The 19,763-nt window shown below is 36.5% G+C and overlaps 1 protein-coding gene across 1 annotated transcript in view; it reads left to right on the forward strand.

Moving 5' to 3' along the window:
* Nucleotides 1–19,763, forward strand: part of CDH18 (cadherin 18) — a 605,479-nt gene that overhangs the window by 114,935 nt on the left and 470,781 nt on the right. The gene's annotated exons all lie outside the window — the stretch shown is intronic.

Here is a 19,763-nt window from a genome sequence, read left to right on the forward strand (position 1 = left end):
CAAAATCTTCATCAATGATTAGGATGAGGGGATAAATGGGGAACTCATCAAATTTGCAGATGACACCAAGCTGGCAGGAATAGCCAACACTCCAGAAGATAAGCTTAAGATACAGAAGGATATTGATAGACTTGAACGTTGGGCGCTATCTAACAAAATGAAATTCAATGGTGAAAAAAGTAAGGTTCTACGTTTAGGCAAGAAAAACCAAATGCACAAGTACAGTATAGGTCACGGGCGTCAAACTCGCTGTGTCACATGACGTGTCATGACGTATCATGACTTTTTTTTCATTACTGGATCTGGGGTGGGCATGGCCTCAGCATGAAGCAACTGGCCTGCAGGCCATCATTTTGACACTCCTGGTATAGGTGGTATCTTACCCAATAGTAGTAACTATGAGAGGGATCTCAGAGTCCTAGTGGACAATCACTTAAATATGAGCCAGCTGTGTGCTACAGCTGCCAAAAAATCCAACACAGTGCTAGACTGCATTAACAGAGAGATAGAATCAAGACCACATGAAATGTTAATACCACTTTATAATGCCTTGGTAATGCTACACTTGGAATACTGCATCCAGTTTTGGTCACCACGATGTTGAGACTCTAGAAAGAGTACAGAGAAGAGCAACAAAGATGATTAGGGAGGCTAAAACATATAAAGAATGGCATGTCTAGTTTAATGAAGAGAAGGACTAGGGGTGATATGATAGCAGTGTTCCAATATGAAGTGGGAGTCAAGCTATTCTCCAAAGCACCTGAAGGCAAGACAAGAAGCAATGAACAATTAACTCTAAAATCTTATAGTAAAAGTTTCAATGTTCCAAATTTTTCTGGAGCCTTATTTCTTGTTTCTAAGTACCAATTTTAAATACATGTTTAAGAGCTTTAAATTTTTGAACAACAACAGGGTGATTAGGAGTTGATTTTGGAAAGTTACAAACAGATAAAGTGTCCAGATAAATTTGAAATAAGATTTTGAAATTAATTATAGGAATCCTTCATCTGACAAAATGCTGCTGTTTTGAATTCTTAAAAAAATGATAGGATGGGACTTTGGATACCAGAGAGAATCAGAGGAAAGTAAAGGTTAGAAATAAAGGAGAAGAATATAAAGTTTGAACCACTAATAGAGAATACTTTATTTTCCTATAATAAATAAGGGTAAAACTTTAACATTGCATATACTGAAGGATACTTGAGAACAATTGTTCAAGATATTTTATTGAATATATTGAGTTTAAAAGATATTGTGGAAAGGAACAAGTTTTATTAGATAGGATAGAGACTGATCTAAAAGTGAGTTTTAAAATGACGGGTTACAAGCATGATATGAAAAATGATGCTACCTTGAACATACAAAAGAATTTTCATTGTCCTATATTTAGCTCCCCATGTCTCCTCAGAAATCTATTTTAGATCAAAATCTTTCCACCACTAATTTTATAAAAAACCTTTCCTTCTAGTAATGATTTTATAACCTTTTCATAACTTTATTTTTTTTTTCAAATATAATTTTACTTTATTAAGAAACAACAGAAAAAAAGAAAAAAAGTACAGTGCATACATATAACTGAAAAAACAACACAATCCCTAGATGGTGATGATGTTGATACATTTTTTTGCAGTAGCGTAAGATTTAATTTTAAAATTTTGTATTGTTTTAAATTTTGGCGAGTATTGCTACTTTCTATTTTGTATTATTTTAATTATTTTTAAAACAATTTATCTTTTTCTTCAAAAAGCATATTCTAAGTATCTGAACCTGACTTGCTATGTATTAAGTTCTAATTAAGAGAGCAATTACATTTTGAATTTAATTAGAATTTCCTTTTTATCACTGTCCATTTTCTTTTATGAAATAACCAAACTCTCCATTGTTAAAAGACTGTTCAGGTGATCATGCTACTACTTGAATAATTGCTTGAGGACACTGCTTGATAAATTAATTGACTGAGGTCTTGTGAAAAAAAAGGTAGCTCCTATAAAAGATATGCCAGGTCAAAAGGATAATACCGTTCTTATTTCACAGAACAGTGGATGAAGCAAGCTGAAATCTTGGCCTGCCTCAGAAGATTTTGGCTCCATTTTCTCAACCTAAGAAAACTTATGTTTGGAAATGTGACATGGGTATTACATACTAGATGAGAAGAGAGCTCTCTAGATTTCATTCTTAAGACTAGGATGCTCCTGAAAATATTTATGAATGCTATTTGCTGCAGGACTACTTGGGAACTTTTCTGCCAGCAGCTTATAATAAGCCAAGTCCCGTAGCACTCAATTTGTAAATTGTTGTTAAAACCAAATATTGCAACTGTAGGAAGATAGTATTCTTTCCCTTTTTTCACTTGAGATGTACAGTCTCAGTATAGACATCAATGCACTGGCTATAAGGGAAAAGGGACAAAATGTGTAGTAAGTTGTGATGGGAATTCCATCTCTTATTTATTTGTGTCTAATTCACAGGGTAAATACTAGAAGGTGGAGTTTACATCATAACACCATGTCACATTTCATCATTTTGGCATAATTGTGGACAGGAACAGATGCCAGTGTTCCCACTGTAGTGATTTTGCTCAGAAGAAACCCTTAATACAGTAACAGCAACTGGCGAATGGTTGTATGCTGACCAATTTGTTAGCTGCTGAAAAACATTATGATCATATATTGTTTACACAATGAATCTCTGAACATCATGTATCTATACACAACGTGCAAAGGGTAGAATTGGAAATGAATTGAGTAAATTATTGATTGCAAATGATACACAAAGTTCAGCCACTTAAATTTGCCTGCCTCTTGCCTTTTTCATTTTTTATATTATGTGATCCATTTGGTACTTTAACAATAAGTCACTAGCCAAATATTTCTTAGGGTTGGAAATAATTCAGCTATATATCCCTATAAAACAGCTGTTGGATATTTAAACCTGTTACTCTAGCCAGCAACAACTTTTAGGCAGTTGTCTTCAGAAAGAAGGCTATTTTAAAAAGTTTGAGAGAGAAAGAATAGCAATTGTTTCAAAGTAATGGTGCTAATGCAGGGGTAAGATTGCTTACTATGGAGTAGACTTTCAGGTTTTAGGTTCCAGGGAACAGTTGGGATTGCTGCTAGTATGTTGCTTTCCCTGGTGCTTAGCAGCATCTCTATTTGAGCTGCTAGATTCTATTGCTGGTTGACAATAGAGACCCCAAAGGTTGGTACTTGGGGATTTCAATTGGCCACCGAGTTGGATATAGTCTGGGGCAGCTCAGGGGGTTTGTGACTTCCTGATAAACATAGACTAATCCCATGTCATCCATGACCTAACAAATACCAATGGCTGCATGTTAAATCTGGGGTGGGGGCTGTTTTGTTTTGTTATTTTTTGGTCTTGGGACAGTTGTGATGCAATCTGGTGTAGGGGAACCAACATAAATCTGTTCTGATGAACAAATCACATTTTGATTGCTTTCTAGCTGACTGATTGCCTGGTGCAAGACTCACCTGTGGGGAGATGGGACTTATTCAATCCCACCCAACCCTCAAGGAATTGCTAGATTATATTGGATTCCAGACAGTAATTGAAATTTCCCTTGAGAATTTGGTGAGTGGGTATTTATACATTTTATAAATACAAACATAAAAGTGAATATCTTTTCTCAAGCACCATGTTGTAATGATGGACACATGGTGCCAGAGGCACAGGCTCACTTTATGTTCAACACAGTTATATAATCATGCTTCATCTCTTGTACAGTCAGTATAGGCTTCTTCTCTTTCCCTATGTACAGTATGTCCTACTGGTTGTAAAAGCACCAGACCTAGTAATAAGCTTCAAACATCACAGTATTACATTTGTGAGTTTTAAAATGGAAATTTTCTAATGCTATCACTGACGATGCAAAGCCAAGTATGAACACATTTGTGTTTTATAATGATACCAAAAGAAAGACCAAGTACTGTAAGATTGTTTCTCAGAGAGAAGAATGATGGGGGCAATAGCTTGGGCAGAGTTAAGGAACAGCATTTCCAGCTCTATAGAGTTGGTTGTCTGATTCAGGAGGTGGCACATCTTTAGACCCTCCTGTACTTGTATATGTAGGCTTAGTCAAGGCACTTCCCCTAATGCTTACAAACTTCACATGTCTTTCTAATAGAGCAAGAACACAAATGAGATGCAGTTCTATTACAATGCCTTATAAGATATAACACTCTACTTGGATTTATACATATTTCATAAAAATAGAGATATGCACAATTTTATTAATCCTTGTTCATGGTGCATGCATGAAAATTAATCTCCTTAGGGGGAAAAAACAAAAGTTAGGTTTTTGATATATTTATAAACTATATCAGCTTTGAAGTTCATTCCTACTGGCAAACTGTACATATTTTACATAGTCATTCACTTACGGAACATTGGATATAGATGACTACATTTTAAAACTCTATTTGCCTCTGATGAGTTTGACAACTGCATTTCCTTTGTAGCCGAACAGGATAGTCATAAATATGACACAATAACAAACTAATTCTATTATCTCTTGAGCTACTCAGAAATCCAAATTAAAAGTACTGAGCCATAGAGGAAATCTTCTCTGCTTTTCATTTACCAGAATTTCTGCTAACTGTAACCTTTTCCATTTTCCCCTTGTAATAAATTCCAACACATAGTTGAAATTCCATCACCTTCATAACTTCATACTGGCCATGCAGCACAATCAATATAAAATATTTGCCAATTAATATTTAGTTAGTTATTCTGAGAATGTATATTATACAGTTAGGTCTATTCATTTGGTTTTGACACTTTTTTCTTCCTCAATATGTTTTGATTCATGTTAAGTTTCAGAACAATGTAAAGAGAGGAGAAAAAACACAAATGGCCTTTGGGGAACTAGTACTTATAAACCACTATCTTCTGTACAATTTCAGAGAAATCAGGCGTAAAAAAGAATGGAGTGTCAGTAAAAACGATAGGTGTGCAATAGAGGAGAGTTTTCCTGGGAGCAGTTCTTAAGGCAGGTGTGAGAATGGCTGCAGATGTTAAAAGCCATTGTTGAAAAAACAAGAATTTTAGAATTTGTTCTGTTATATGGTCTAGGGTTTCCTGCCTGAGCAGGGGGTTGGACTAGAAGACCTCCAAGGACCCTTCTAACTCTGTTATTGTTACTGTTATTGTTATTATATAAATATTTTAAAATAGGTCTCTGAAGAAACTACTTTTTTTCACTTTATCTGAATCACCAATACCTCACTTGTGTGTCAAAAAACCCCTCCCGGAATAGCTTGCACATAATCAGTGGAAAAACAACAGAAAGCAAAGCTGTTCTTTCCTGCTCGCAGGAAAGGGGAAACAAGTTCAGATGCCTGTTTTTAAAATTAAATGAGTTTTCTAAAGGTTCTTCATAGAAAAGTTCCTTGTCAGCTCTCCCTGATCCTCAAGTTTCTCTTTATAGACAGAGAGGCTGCCAAGACACTAACAGCAGAGTATAGTGCAGAAATAAATATTTACAAGGACTCCCTCATTAGTTAAATTTATTGTCAAGAAGATAGGAGGCTAACATACAGAATTTTGGAAACGGAGTAAGCCAAAACTCTATTACTTGTTTATAAGTGCATACATTAGGGAAGACAACTATTTAAAACTCTTTGTCCAAAATAGGGACTACCAGTCTCTTTCCCATATAGGTCTTGTTTTGAAATATTCATTTGTTCATCGTTATCAACATTCTGAAATCTCTGTTTCTTTCCTAGCTCCAGAGTCAGCCCCAGAAATCTCTCTTACAGAGCTTATATTTAAATTTTTAAGATCCCGCAAACTCCACTATGTTACCAGTAGGGGGGAAAAAACCTTTCCTTACAGCAGTTATCCAGTTTTTCAATTAGCAGCTCAAACGTTGACCAATAACTGGGCATGCGGAAATCAGTGATCAGCAAGGTTGCTAATGTGTTCATATCCCAGGCCCAGTTCTAGGCCAGGAAACCAAGCTTCCTATGTGTTTAATATTAGAGAATAGGTTGTGATTGTGTTAGCTCAAGCAAAAGCTAGGAGCACCCATTGCAAAGGAAAACTCATTGCAATCTTTACACAAATTCTAATTTATAATAGAAACAGTATTTCTTAAAGCACCTTTTTCCAAAATTTGAGGGCAAATTAATGGAAATAATTAAAATCTTGTTTTCTTTTAGTCTGGGTCATTAAATATGCTAACAACCATTTCTATCTATCAGGTGGATCAGGTCAGAGGCATCTTTTATGCTGTATGACAGGATCTCTGCCCTTATTCTAATTCTCCCTTCTGTCTAATTATTACTCTAATTTTATCAATTATGAATTATGTCATAAGGAGCGATGATAGCAAGAAACAGGATTTGCAATGAATATTATAAAAATTCTAGGACAAGGAAAACCTAATATGGTGTTGTTTGTACACTCTTCAACCAAAGAAATTCATGCTGTTCAATAGGTGTTTCCTTAAAAATAAATCTTACTGTGCTCAGTGGCACTGACTAAAATAAATGTCTGTAAGATTGTGGAATTAATTTCCCTGCAGGATTTCCTTTGCTAAGATAAATTCAACCCATATCATTGTTAGAAGTTAGATATTATGATTACCATAATTATGTCCTAATATAATTTATTTTTCTTCATAGACATAATATTTTCTGTTCAATTCAATTCAAGAAAACTGTCTAAGTGACTTTTATATTTGGGACATTAACTATCTTTGGGAATTAATACTGTAAAGAGGTGAGAGAACAGATTTTCCTAACTACTTCTACCCTTCCTTGAATCCCTCTGACACAAAATCCAAAACTCTCGTGTCCAAAATTGAACTGATTTTTTGTTAGAATGTCCTATTTTAAACTTATTTGCCTTTACAATTATTTTCTTTCCCATGATACATTTGTCATTCGTGTGAGAAGTCCAGTTTTCTCCTTTAAATAATCTGCCTAATCAAGTTCATGTAAAAAAGTTTGGTGTCATGTGGTTGTAGGAAATTAAGCATATTGTTGACTTCTTAGTAAATATTTCAAAGAATGAAGCCAACCTTTGAAGAAATGTCAGGCTTGACCTGGACTAGAGCACAAGTGACATCTAACAGACTCAGTGTCATGCTTAGATTAGGAAGGTGACTTGGAATAGCGGAATAAAGCAAACATATTATTAATATTTCAATAAACAATGTCGCAAACTTTCACTATTAACAAATCTAGTCAAATGTGCTTTTCTTAGTTGGGGAGGGGGGCTGAGGGTAGAGGTAATCTGAAATTACCTCTAAACTATCACCCAAGGAATCAGATGATTTGATAACTCTATACTGTCCCATTAAACTTGGTAAGGTTGTAATTATATTAGTCACTCTTCAGATTTTGATCTGAAAATGTAGCTGTGCTTCATCAGAGCAGTGGATCCTGTGTCTGAAATCATTTATTTATCTATTTTCCCTCTTTCTTTTAACTGCATTGCTCCCTGCACTTTTTTTCTGGAAATTCCATCATTCTATCATAGGTACTCTGCTAAAGTAACCAGCATAAATAAAGCCAGCTCTCCTCTTTATTCAGTAGACAAGTTACTTTATTTCAAATATCTGCTTACATTCTCTTTTATTTCATTTTTAGAAGTACAAGATCTTTCCTGTCTTCTGTGTTTGACTGATCTACTTTAGACTGTTCATAAGAAAATAAGATATACTGTAGTTGGCTATATACAGCAGGGACATTCTATAGCAGGACCAGATTACACGGAACCTTGAATTTCTGAGTTTAGAACTCCTAACAGTAATTTCTTCAAAAATTTGCTGTGGATGAGTCTTTTAAGACAGAAATAAACAATACTGAGTTTACATTTAATATTCTGTGTTGATATACATTAAAGGCTAACAATATAGCCTCTTATCTGCAACTAGTGGCAACTTTAGAGAGGCAATTTGGTTCAAGGTGATTTTGTGGATTGTGGATGCTTGGACCTCTTTTATTTTGGGGCTAAAGCAACAGTACAAGCCAATGATACTTCATAACTTTGTGAAAAAAGTAACACTGAATATTTGTAGACGAGAACAGGAGTAACCTTAAAGAAGAACTCCAAGATTAGTTAGGTAAATCTCTACAGGTAGTCTTCAACTTATGATCACAATTGGAACCAGAATTTCCATTGCTTAGCAAAGCAGCTCTTAAGTGAGTCACATCTGATTGTATGACCTGTTTAACCATGATTGTTAAGCAAATCACTACAGTTGTTAAATGAACCACATGGTTAAGTGAATCCAGCTTTCTCCATTGACTTTGTTTGTATGAAGCCAGCTGGGAAGGTTGTAAATGATGATCATGTGATCTCCAAATTGCAACCATCATAAGTACATGTCAGTTGCCAAGCATCCATATTTTGATCACATGACTCTGGGGATTCTGTGATGGTCATACGTACAAAGACTGGTCAAAAATCACTTTTTTACAGAACTACTGTAAATGAATGTTGCAAGTCAGGACTACCTGTATTTAGATCTTGAAAGAAGAAAGGATAAGAAAAAAAAAACTCGCAATAACCTCACCTTGATTTTAAATTAGTATAAGATAGGGCAGGGAGAAGCTCTGTCAAGACTTTCCAGACTCTACTGTTATAACCTACAACAACAAAACAGAGTTCCATTACTTCTTATAGCTTTTGTTTCCTACCTAAAGTTCTTTCAGTCATGGAACTAAACCCAATCCTATACTAAAAGAAGTCTCCTCTAAATGTTGGAAATGTAATCTGACAATTGGAACATACTATCATATGTGGTGGGAGTGCATGCGAGCTCGTGATTTTTGGAATAGGATCAAAGAATGATTGGAAGAAATATTAAAGTGAGCAGTAGAGCCAAAACCAGAACTTTTCCTATTAGGTATAACCACACAAAAGTATGGCAAAGGCGTACTTTATTTAATGTTACACATTCTAACGGCTTCCAGATTGGTCTTTGCTCACAATTAGAGGAATAAGGGAATTCCAACGGAAGAAGAGATCCTGTATAAAATCCTTTCATTGCTGAGATGGACAGGCTTACAATGATTATGAAGGACAAGACAGAACTCGAATACTTTGAAATCTGGGACAAATTTTACTGTTGGTATGAATTAAGAAGAACTGCTCAGATCTCAAGTTAATGATAGGATTGAAATGTATATATAACTGTACATATAATTGTATATTTAATTGTATTACATAGAAAGATGAGGCTTATATAGAGATTAAGAATGGTGTATTATCTTTTTGTACCACGAGAAACAAACTATTTGGAATACTTACTCTGGAATGTCACTCTTGTCCATTTTTGTTTTAATTGTATTACAAATAAAAAACTTAAAGAAAAAACAGAGTTCCATTAGTTCTTATAGCTTTTGTTTCCTACCTAAAGTTCTTTCAGTCATGGAACTAAACCCAAACCTATACTAAAAGAAGTGATGCTGGAGATATGTAAATAAATATCCGTACAAATAAATGCCCATATATTCATGTATAAATGAAAAGAATAAAAATAGTGCTTTCAAAACCATGCAGATGAGACAGCTTGATTATTTTTGTGACTGGTTTATGTAGGCCATAAAGTCATAAAAGAAAATAATGTTGCCTTTAAATAAAGTCATTGTGACTATAGATTCATATTATCTTTACTAGGGAAGTACAGATCAATTCATGTCAATATTACATGGATATCATTGTTTCAATCAGAATTCTATCAGCACTTCTGGGTATTATTCTTGATATGACAATCGCCATAGAAATTTATCAAATTTATCAAAACAAATTTTAGCTTAAATAAAAACATACACAATTCATATTAGTAGGTTTTTTTAGTTTTCTTTAATAAATGCACTTTGTACCTACCATTTATGTGAGCAATTCATACCCTGTACCAGTAGTATACATTTTGTAACCAATTAACTAAGCACATTGATCTCCATGTATAGCTTGCTCAAATATACATTTTTGTACTTTTCTAAGCTGAAAATAATTTAGTTTACACATTGACAGATGTTCCAAAGTGTATATTCATTCAAGTTGTTCCAAATTTTAATTTAGTAGTTCTGACTACTTTAACTGAAAAGACTAATAGTGTTGGTTTTCTCCATTATTACTCTCTCTAAAATTTAATGGCCATAATCCTGTAAAGTATTGGTTCACAAAACTAAGCCTGTCAGAATTCAATAAGAAGATCCTGCCTCTGAAATTTAGCATTCCTGAAAACCTGTCTTTATAAAACCTTCTTAATAAAATGCTGTGATGGCGCAGTGGTTAGAATGCAGTATTGCAGGCTAATTTTGCTGACTGCCGTCTACCAGCAGTTTGGCAGTTTGATCCTCACCGGCTCAAGGTTGACTTCCATCCTTCCAAGGTCTGTGCTTTATGTAGTTGAATAACTCTTCTCATGATAATTCTTCCAATCCTGTTTATATAGTTGTATTATGTCCAAATTAATATCTTCACAACTAAACATATTATATTTTGGCATGCCAGTAGTAGCTGTCATGGATCACTGATGGATATAATGTCTGGACTCGCCATGTGTTGAATGAGACATGAAGCTACAGATCTTTGCTTTTAATTGCTACCATTTTTCTTTCTTTATAATAATATATCTGAAATTGCTGCTTTCTTGAAACACTTGGATGACATACAATTGATAAGTAATGAAAGCATTGAAATATCAGTAACAATAGGTACTACTGAGGAACATCACAAATTAGCAAATTGTGGAAGCAGTAATTTAAATCATTTTTCAAATTTAGACAATAGGAAAAATTAAATACCAATAATGAGATGGGTTGGCTGCTGATTTTAGAACTAAAATTGATTTTTAAAGGATTTTTCAGCACCTTTGTCAGAAAGGATCTTAGAAGAAATATACATGGGGAAAAAGAAAGAAGTCAAAGAAATGTATAAGGATTGAAGAAAAATATGTGCCTTGTATGAAATAGCATTTGGAGATAATCTCAGCTGAACAAATGGAAAGGAATTGTAAGAAAGGAGAATGTGATCACTGCTTGGAACACAGTGTACATGTTACAATCACAGAAATGTTAAAACATGGATGTTGTTTGCTGATGGAGTTACTGTACAATTTGTTTAAAGTGTATATAAGATTCATCTGATTACTGATTGGAAGAATGTTGTTTTTGTTCCCCTATACAAAAAGAAAGGTGGGAAGAGTGAAAGGCCAAACTACTGCAGCTAAAACTATTGTTTATTTCGGGTGCCTAGAATGTCATTTGTCAGAATTCTGACAAAAATATATATTTTAATCCTGTACTGTTAATTTATTTGGTTTACTATTTTCATTTTGGATTACATTGACTACTATGAAAAGGAACTACATGATATTATGCATGATATTATGCAGCCTGGTGGTGCAGTGGTTAGAATGCAGTATTGCAGGCTAATTCTGCTGACTGCTGACTGCCAGCAGTTCGGCAGTTTGAGTCTCATTGATTCAAGGTTGACTCAGCCTTCCATCCTTCCAAGGTCAGTAAAATGAGGACCCAGATTATTGGAGGCAATGTGCTGACTCTGTAAACTGCATAGAAAGGCCTGTAAAGCACTGTACATAAGTCTAAGTGCTGTTGCTATGGCTTTGTGTACATGTACTTTAAACTGGAAGCCCTTTAGAGTAAGAAGCACATTAATATGTAAAATGGTTGTCTCTTCTAGTAAGCTGAAACTGAGCAGTTTGTAAATCCAAATAAATGAATATTCCTGTTCCACATGATTCTATTCAATAGCATGCATCATTAGATAATCCAAGGAACATTTGTTTTAGCTCAAGAAAACATAGCAACCATTAGTAGAAGAATGGTTTCCAGTAATTTGCTCAAGGTCTGCAGACTCAGAAGGTAAAACTATTAGCATAAACTTAAAAATGCTATAGAAGGGTTGTTGCTAATATTAATGAAGTTATTATTTTTTCACTATACAGGTCTTGTCCTACCATTTCTATTAGATATGTATTCACATTTCTTATTTCTCTGAATATTTTCACTTGCTATATTTTTCATATTTAGATATATTAAAAGAATTACTTTAAAAATATTTTCCGTTTTTGGGGGGGATTTTAGTGTGATATGCATTGCCAAATGTAGCTTAGTTTCAATAAGTGTAAAACAATGAACACTGGGGTAGAAATACCAATGGGGTCTCAGTTTTCTGTAGTTAATTCTAACCAGAATGATACTGAGTAGCTTAATTAAAATATTAAACTGCATAAAGGCAAATTAGGTGCTACAATTCAGGCAGGACAAGAAGCAACAGATGGAAACTAACAAAAGAGAGAAGCAACCTAGAACTAAGGAGAAACTTCCTGATAGTTAGAACAATTAACCAGTGGAACAATCTGCCTCCAGAAGCGGTGAATGCTCCAACACTGGAAGTTTTTAAGAAAAGACTGAACAGCCATTTGTCCGAAATGGTATAGGGTTTCCTGACTGAGCAGGGGGTTGGACTAGATGACCTCCAAGTTCCCTTCCAACATTATTGTTGTTATTGTTGTTGTTGTTATTATATTAGACCAAAAATAAAACTCCCAATATTGTAAAGCCCCTGTAAAATATCTTGAATATCCCCATATTGGAATACTATGTAGAATTTTGATCACCCCATTGGAGAAAATTTATTTATTTATTTATTTGTTTGTTTGCTTGCTTGCTTGCTTTCTAGACCACCCAGGTTCTGTTAGATGGCTATGATTCATTGGGCCTGGTAGCAAAGAAGACCTTCTTTATTTCCATCCCCTCTCTTCTATGATTAATATGAAAAATGGAAGGAGAGAAGAGATGAAGCATCTTTGAAACCAATGACACCATAGTAAAGTCATGGGCAGCTTTACCATGCTGTTGCTAGCCGAAAAGCTATTTACACTTAAAACATGAATAGCTCTGAAAGTCAATAGGTAGGTACCAAAGATAAGGGAAAGCCCAAGTAACCTTTGATGATCAATAGGAAGTGGGCAGATACCTGTCCCCGATCTTACCTTACTATACACACACTTGGAGTGTGTGCCTGAAGAAACTAGAAAACTTTAAAATTGGAACAAGGAAAAAGTATTTAAGGTGGATTTCATGTCTTCAAAATATATTTGCTGAAGCATCACAAATCTGGGGTGAGTGGATCATGTGAAAGATTCCTACAAGTTAAACCCTTTTTGACTATATATTTGCAAATTAGATGTTGCAGTGAGGTGTTTCCTTTGTGCCATGATTGTTAATATTCTACAAAAATCGTATGGCTACATGTCAAAATTTAATAAGACTCATAACATATAGTGTTACTAGGACTGGGGACTGTTACTAACATAATGATAGCTGGATGATACTAAAATATGCTATAAATCACTGGTAGAGATATAGCCATACGCTTACTGTATTTACTGTGTTATAGTTCAGGTAGAAAAAAAAAGTTACTCTCAGGAAAAGTGAGGCACCATAAATGTTTATTGTTGTACCTTGATAGGTAATGTTTAGAAAATCATCCTATGATTTTACTGTTTCAAACAACATGCAAGAAAGCCTTTTCTGGGATATTTTGTTCAGGTTTGTTTTTGGTAAAAACAAAGCACTTTGATTTTATGAATAGTATAAAGAAGTGGTACAGCAAGTGGTGTTAATAGAATCAATACTGTTTACATTTAAACAGTATATAAATATCTATTGTTAATAAAGCCATTTGATATGGAACTTGAAAAACTTAATAGAATAAAGAATCAGAGAATTCCTTTTGACTAAACAATAAGAAAATGTTTTAATCTCAGTAACAAAATCTCTATAGATCTTAGTTTATAGTTTATTCAAAAAATACTTCAAATTTATATGGCCACATTTAGCTTGTATAGAAAAAGGAATGAATAATTCACTGCACTTTCAATTTAGTATGAACAGATATTAGTCAAAAATAGAACAATCCAATACAGAATAAAAAATTAAAATACATCCCCCAGCATACTTTAAACACCATTAGTACTGATTAAAACCCTAATATCTTAATGCTTTGTCAGTAAATAAGGAAACCTAAGTTTTCAATCTGAAGTGTTGGTTTGTGATTTGTAACAACCAATAACAAAGAAATATAAAAGAAAGCACACCTACTTGGAGAATGTATTAAAATTGGTCTAATAAATTACAAACAGTAGTCCTTAAAATATTGGCAATATATTAGGACATGGCCAACTGTCTCCACCTCTCCAGAACCATTTAGGCAAACAGAAGAGGAATGCCGAATATGAGCCCTGGAAAATTTCTGTGGGCATCACATCAAACTATTCTGGTGTAAATATCCTCATCATATAGGCTTGAATAAGTCCATTAAAGCAGTTTGCTAACTCATAGGTACTCTCTAAATTGTTAGCAATGAATGACCTTTCAACAAGTCCTCTAACAGTCTGGAGAGCAACATCCCATAGACATTGTTTAATAATTGTCCTTGCCTTAGAAAGTTCAGTGATAGTTAAAATTGATGGATATTAGACCTATCCTAGCAGTCTTCTGCTCCATTTCATACATCCAACTTAAGATTTTGTCATGAAAAATTGGGGGGGGAGGAGATAAAGTCAGACTGTTAATATTTTAATCTGAGATAGTCTTGAATTTTCACTAACCAAACCTGAATCTTCAACTGAGTACCAGTTCAGGTTTCTTTCTTAATGCAGCCATAGGAGCTCCTGAAATAAGTCATAAGAAATGGATTTGACTGGGCAAAATCCTTTGGGATGGTAAAGTTGTGCCCCGTATAATAGCTGGGTGATTATTTCCCCCTTAAATATCTAACAGCCACTGGAATGTAACTACTCCCCACCCAGTAACTAAAGAAATAAACATTAAGGAGTGCATTCATGTCCTCTTGGGCTTCATGTATCTGTATAGAATAGATAAGCCTCCAGAAACCTTGGGCGCTCCATCACTGGAGATTTTTAAGAAGAGACTAAACAGTTACTTGTCTGAGATGGTAGAGGTTCTCCTGCTTGAGCAGGAGAAGATCTCCAAGGTCCTTTCCAGCTCTATTCTATTCTAAGATGGGATCTCCAAGAGCCATTGTAAAACAAGCAGCCAAATATTTGTAAACTTGCTTTGCTCAATTTGTTGCCCATTAATTTCCCAGTTGTGTTCCTTACAACAAACTTGAAAAATCAGTATTTTAATTCTTAAATAGTTAATTTCCCTGGCAGAATAGGGTGAATAAATCATCATATCAATGAAGATGCAATCGGAATAATTCTTCAACAAAACACATGATTTTGTAATAGCCATGGACTACCGCAATACACTCTATATAGGGCTGTTCTTGAAAAGTATTTGAAAGCTTCAGGTGTTACAGAATGTGGCTGAGCCAGCAATTTTGGGCACCCAAAAAAGGGCTCATGTAATGCCTTTCTTCCATAAACTATATTGGGTGCCAGTTCTCTTCCTGGTCAAATTCAAGGTATTGTTTGTAGCTTATAAAGCGATACATGGCATTGAGGTAGGCTATTTATGGAACTGTCTTTGTCCCATTACATCAGCCTAGTCAACTCAGTCAAAGATAAAAAGTATGTTATAGACCCCATCAGTTAAAGAAGTCCAGCTGGCAGGGTCTAAGAAGACAGCCTTCTCTGTTGTTGCCCCCACCCTGTAGGAAATTTTCCCTTCCCCAGATGTAAGGCAGGCCATCACTCTCCTCCTTCCAAAAAGGAGTCGAAACATGACTCTATGGTTTGCTGCCCAACAGCCCTCCCTTCACCTTTTAATAAATTTTAACAATCATCCTTACCTCCTTTTAAATCCTATTTTTTAAATGTTTATATACTGTCTTTATATTTTAACATTTTATTGTCCATTGCCCAGAATCCCTCTCTGAGGGAGGTGGGTGGTTCAAAAAGGTTTAAGTAAGTAAGTAAATAAGTAAGTAAGTAAGTAAGTAAAAAAATAAATAAATGGTCTAAAATTATTATGTTGTGAGATGTAAATATATATATTAATTCGATTTTGAAACAAAATTTAATATTAGTTAGATGGCCCCTTAAGAGGTTTTTGTTGATTGTTTTGTCTGGGTTTAGCTTTAGCAATTACTTCAGGCTTTTAACATTGTTATTTAAATTTCTGAACACCCAACCCTTTTTAAAAAAATTGTATACTTACTCTATGAAGATTGACCTCTGGACAATGGAAATAATTCTCTGTGCTCTTCTTATTGCCCAGTGACCGGTTCTTAACATTAGAAACAATGGTTCCAATTACCAAGTGAATTGAAAATCTGATGTTACTTGTATTCTATCAATGAGTTACCTATAGACATAAATTATGCATTGACAATTACAAGCATATATTATTTCAAGATATGTATGAGAAACCCTTATATATGCTACTTATCTTTCTGTAATTGTATTTTTTTTATTTTTCCTTTTTGATATTTTTCCCTTTTTTCCCTCTATATTCCATTTAATAAACAAAGAAATATTGTTTACCTTTCTTGCATAACTGCAGAATAGACAGTCACTTGGGCTTCTGTTTTAAAAAAAATATTTTGCTTGGGATAGCTTCAGAGAAGCTACTTTTACCTACTACTTTTACCTACTAGTATTTTATAAATTTCTGAAAGACTTTATTTTGCAAATCTCCAGGGACCATCTGCTTGTTCGGCTCCTGTAAACTCACATGGAGAGAACCCAAAACAGCTAGCATATGATAAATTTCATAAGGTTGGACTCTGTTTTCAGAGGGCTCTCAGCAGTTGTTGAGAACACTGCGGTGGCTTATTTTTGGGAGAAGAGAAACATTCAGTATCTAACCAAACTACAGTTGGAAGTGAATATATTCTATTATCCCATGATCATGGAGCCCATGCTGATGTAGAAGTAAAAGAAAGGCATGCCGATAATTTATCACAAGAGTTCAGGTCCCTAAAAATTGAAACATTTTCCTAACCTCTTTAAGCAGTTTGTATGGTTTCCCCCACCCCTTCCCCACAAAGAGGCAACTTTCAATACAGGAAATGTTTCCCTAGTTTGTTCCCCTTCAGAGATGCTAGCTAGAATGATAGTGTCAATTGCAATTGAAACCTATCTTGCAAATGTTACACATGATCAGAATTGTGTGAGGACAGCTGGACCATTTTTGTTGGCCCCATCAACTGAATCATATTTTATCATCCTACACACTCTGGATAAGCAGTGCAATGGAGCCTCTGCTTTTGCTATCTATGCTCCCAGCACATTGCAGTGTAGAATTCTAAATGGCGATTAAAGGGAATTAAAGCAAGCTCTCTGAAGCAAGAGTTATTCCTCCAGTAAGGCAAGCAGTAGATCTCTAGGCAAAAATGCTACATAGAGAACGAAGATGGTGCGCATAGTCTTACTCTATCCTCCATATAAATCTAGGCGCATAACTGTTTTCGTAACCAGGATTGGGAATTGTGCACGATTATTTTTTGGTATGATTTATTTATTTGATCTGCCAGCACAAAATATGATAGCCCTCACTTCATAAGACAATCTGACAAATTCAAACTGGATGAGAAGTTGTCATCTATTAATTGTAACAGCTAAGTAGATCTTCTGTTTCCAATCAGTTTTATGTAACAATTGTCTTGGATACGGAATAATTGTGAGCTGTTTCCTTCATATTGTGTTTATGGGCATTCTGGACTATTGGTTTTTGTCTTTTGACAATTAGTTAAAACCTTCCATGAGTGACGTAAATTTTACCTGATATATTGCCACAATATCTGTTTTGGAACTGTTCATTATTGTTTGTTTCTAAACTATTGTTTTAGTATAATCATTTTCTTTTAACCATAGTTAGTTACTTTACATAGCGCATAATCCAAAGTAATTTTTAATATATTTTAAACCAGTGGTTCTTAACCTTTTTGAACAAATTGCCCCCTTGAACCAATGAGGAAGTTGTCATCACCCCCCTCCCCCAACATAATCTCTCAATCACAATATTTGTTTTCTTTAAAATTGTCATCAGGACATATCGATGCAAATAATTTATTTCCAGTCCTTTTCCCATATCTCCAATAGCCCAACAGATTAAAATGGAATGCCCACTAATAAACTGCTCATAACTTTAATTGATTTAGTCTGCCAGTGGCTCTTAAACTTTGCAATACTGCAGACCTCTTAAAATGTGAAATGAATTTATATAAACTTTCATTTCTCTCCCACAGAATAAAGCTAATAATTTTGTGGATGTGAGGGCTGGGCAAGATTTGAATATTCAGAGACTTTTAATAATTACATTTTAATCTATATATCACAGGGATAGTCACGCTACGTAGACCCACAACTACTAGCTTGAAATGAGTGAAAATGAGAGATTTTCAGGGGGAGTGCTGGCTGTGTTTTCACTGTGCCTTTAGAGCAGACTGGGTGGGTGGTCAAATCTTTCCTCTCCCTCCCTCCCCTTCTTTCTCAAGGTGAGGAGAAGAGAGATGGGGGAGAGAGAGGCACTTGTGCTTCCTCTGTCTCTCTTTCGTCTCTCTTTCTCTCTCTTTCTCTTTCCCTCTCCCTCTCTCTTTTTCTCTTTCCTCTCCCTTCCTCCCCAATTCTTTCTCCAGGTGAGGAGAGAGAGAGAGAGAGGAGAGAACAAAAGGAAGAGGGCACCGAAGGGGCAGGGGGGGCAGGAGGCAGCAGAAGACCCCCTATCACCACTGGAGGCACCCAGCTCCGCTGGCTGCCAGGCCTGCGGGGACGCCCCGGCTCACAGTCACATTGGCAGGCCGTCCCATGTGCCGCTGGCATCCCCAGGCTCAAGTCAGGGCCATGGGGCATCTCTGGAATGCCCCTCCCATTGGCTGCATCGCCAAGCCTCCCCCCGCGCCACCGGCATCCCCAGGCGTAAGTCGCAGGGCATCTGTGGAACACCCCCATCAGCTGCATCGCCAAAACCTTTCCCGCACCACTGGCATCTTTGGTCAGAACTGGGGCAACGATCCTCCTCCTGCAAGGACCAATGCTGGAGCCTCCCGTGCTGCCGGTAGGTCCATCATGCTGGAGGAGCTGGGGCCGCTATGCACCGCATAATGTTCCCAGCGATCTGTGACCCACCAGCATCGCCCAGGAAGTGATGCCCCTGCCGGCCACCACCCCAGCCAGGACTGCTGCCCCGGGGGCAGCAGGAGGAAGAAGGGGAGGAGGAGGAGGGCAAGGAAGCCTGTGCTGGGCTCCAGGAGGAGGCACTCCTGTGTATCCGGCCAGGGCTCTTCTGCTGCTTTCTCTCCCCCCTCTTCTACTCACCTCTTATTCTTCACTGACAAAGCAGCCAGAACTCTAGCACACCTTCCCGGCCAGCTGGGCCAACGGTCCTGTGGCTGGGGATCACAAGGACTGCTCTCCCTCGAGGCCGTGGCTTGCGGGAAGCTAAGGCACTGACAGGCTGCTCCCAGCGGGGATCCCAGGGATCCCTCGCACAGTTCCCCAGCCACGTGCACCTGGGACGGGGCCAGCCAGGGAAATGGACTTCCTGGCTGCGCTTCTCCCAGGGGGTGGGGCACCTGGGTGCAGGGCCAATCAGGAGCCCTGCGAGGGGGCAAATCCACATCAGAGAGAGAGAGAGAGAGGCACAAGTCCCTCTCTCTGCTTCTGTCTCTCTCTTCAAATGGCGGAGGAGACTTAGAGCCGCAGGGGCAGGCTCAAAAGTGTCCCCAAAACTTCTCGCTCTATCACCCCCATATCGCCCCCTTTTCATTCCTTTACCCCTGTGTCACCCCTTTTTGTTCCATCGCCCCGTGAAAAACGAAATCATCCCCTGGGGGCGATATCGCCCAGGTTT

The sequence above is a fragment of the Crotalus tigris genome, unplaced genomic scaffold (assembly GCF_016545835.1).
Source record: "Crotalus tigris isolate CLP2741 ecotype Arizona unplaced genomic scaffold, ASM1654583v1 scf7180000018018.2415403412:4055106, whole genome shotgun sequence".
Taxonomy (NCBI): Eukaryota; Metazoa; Chordata; class Lepidosauria; order Squamata; family Viperidae; genus Crotalus; species Crotalus tigris.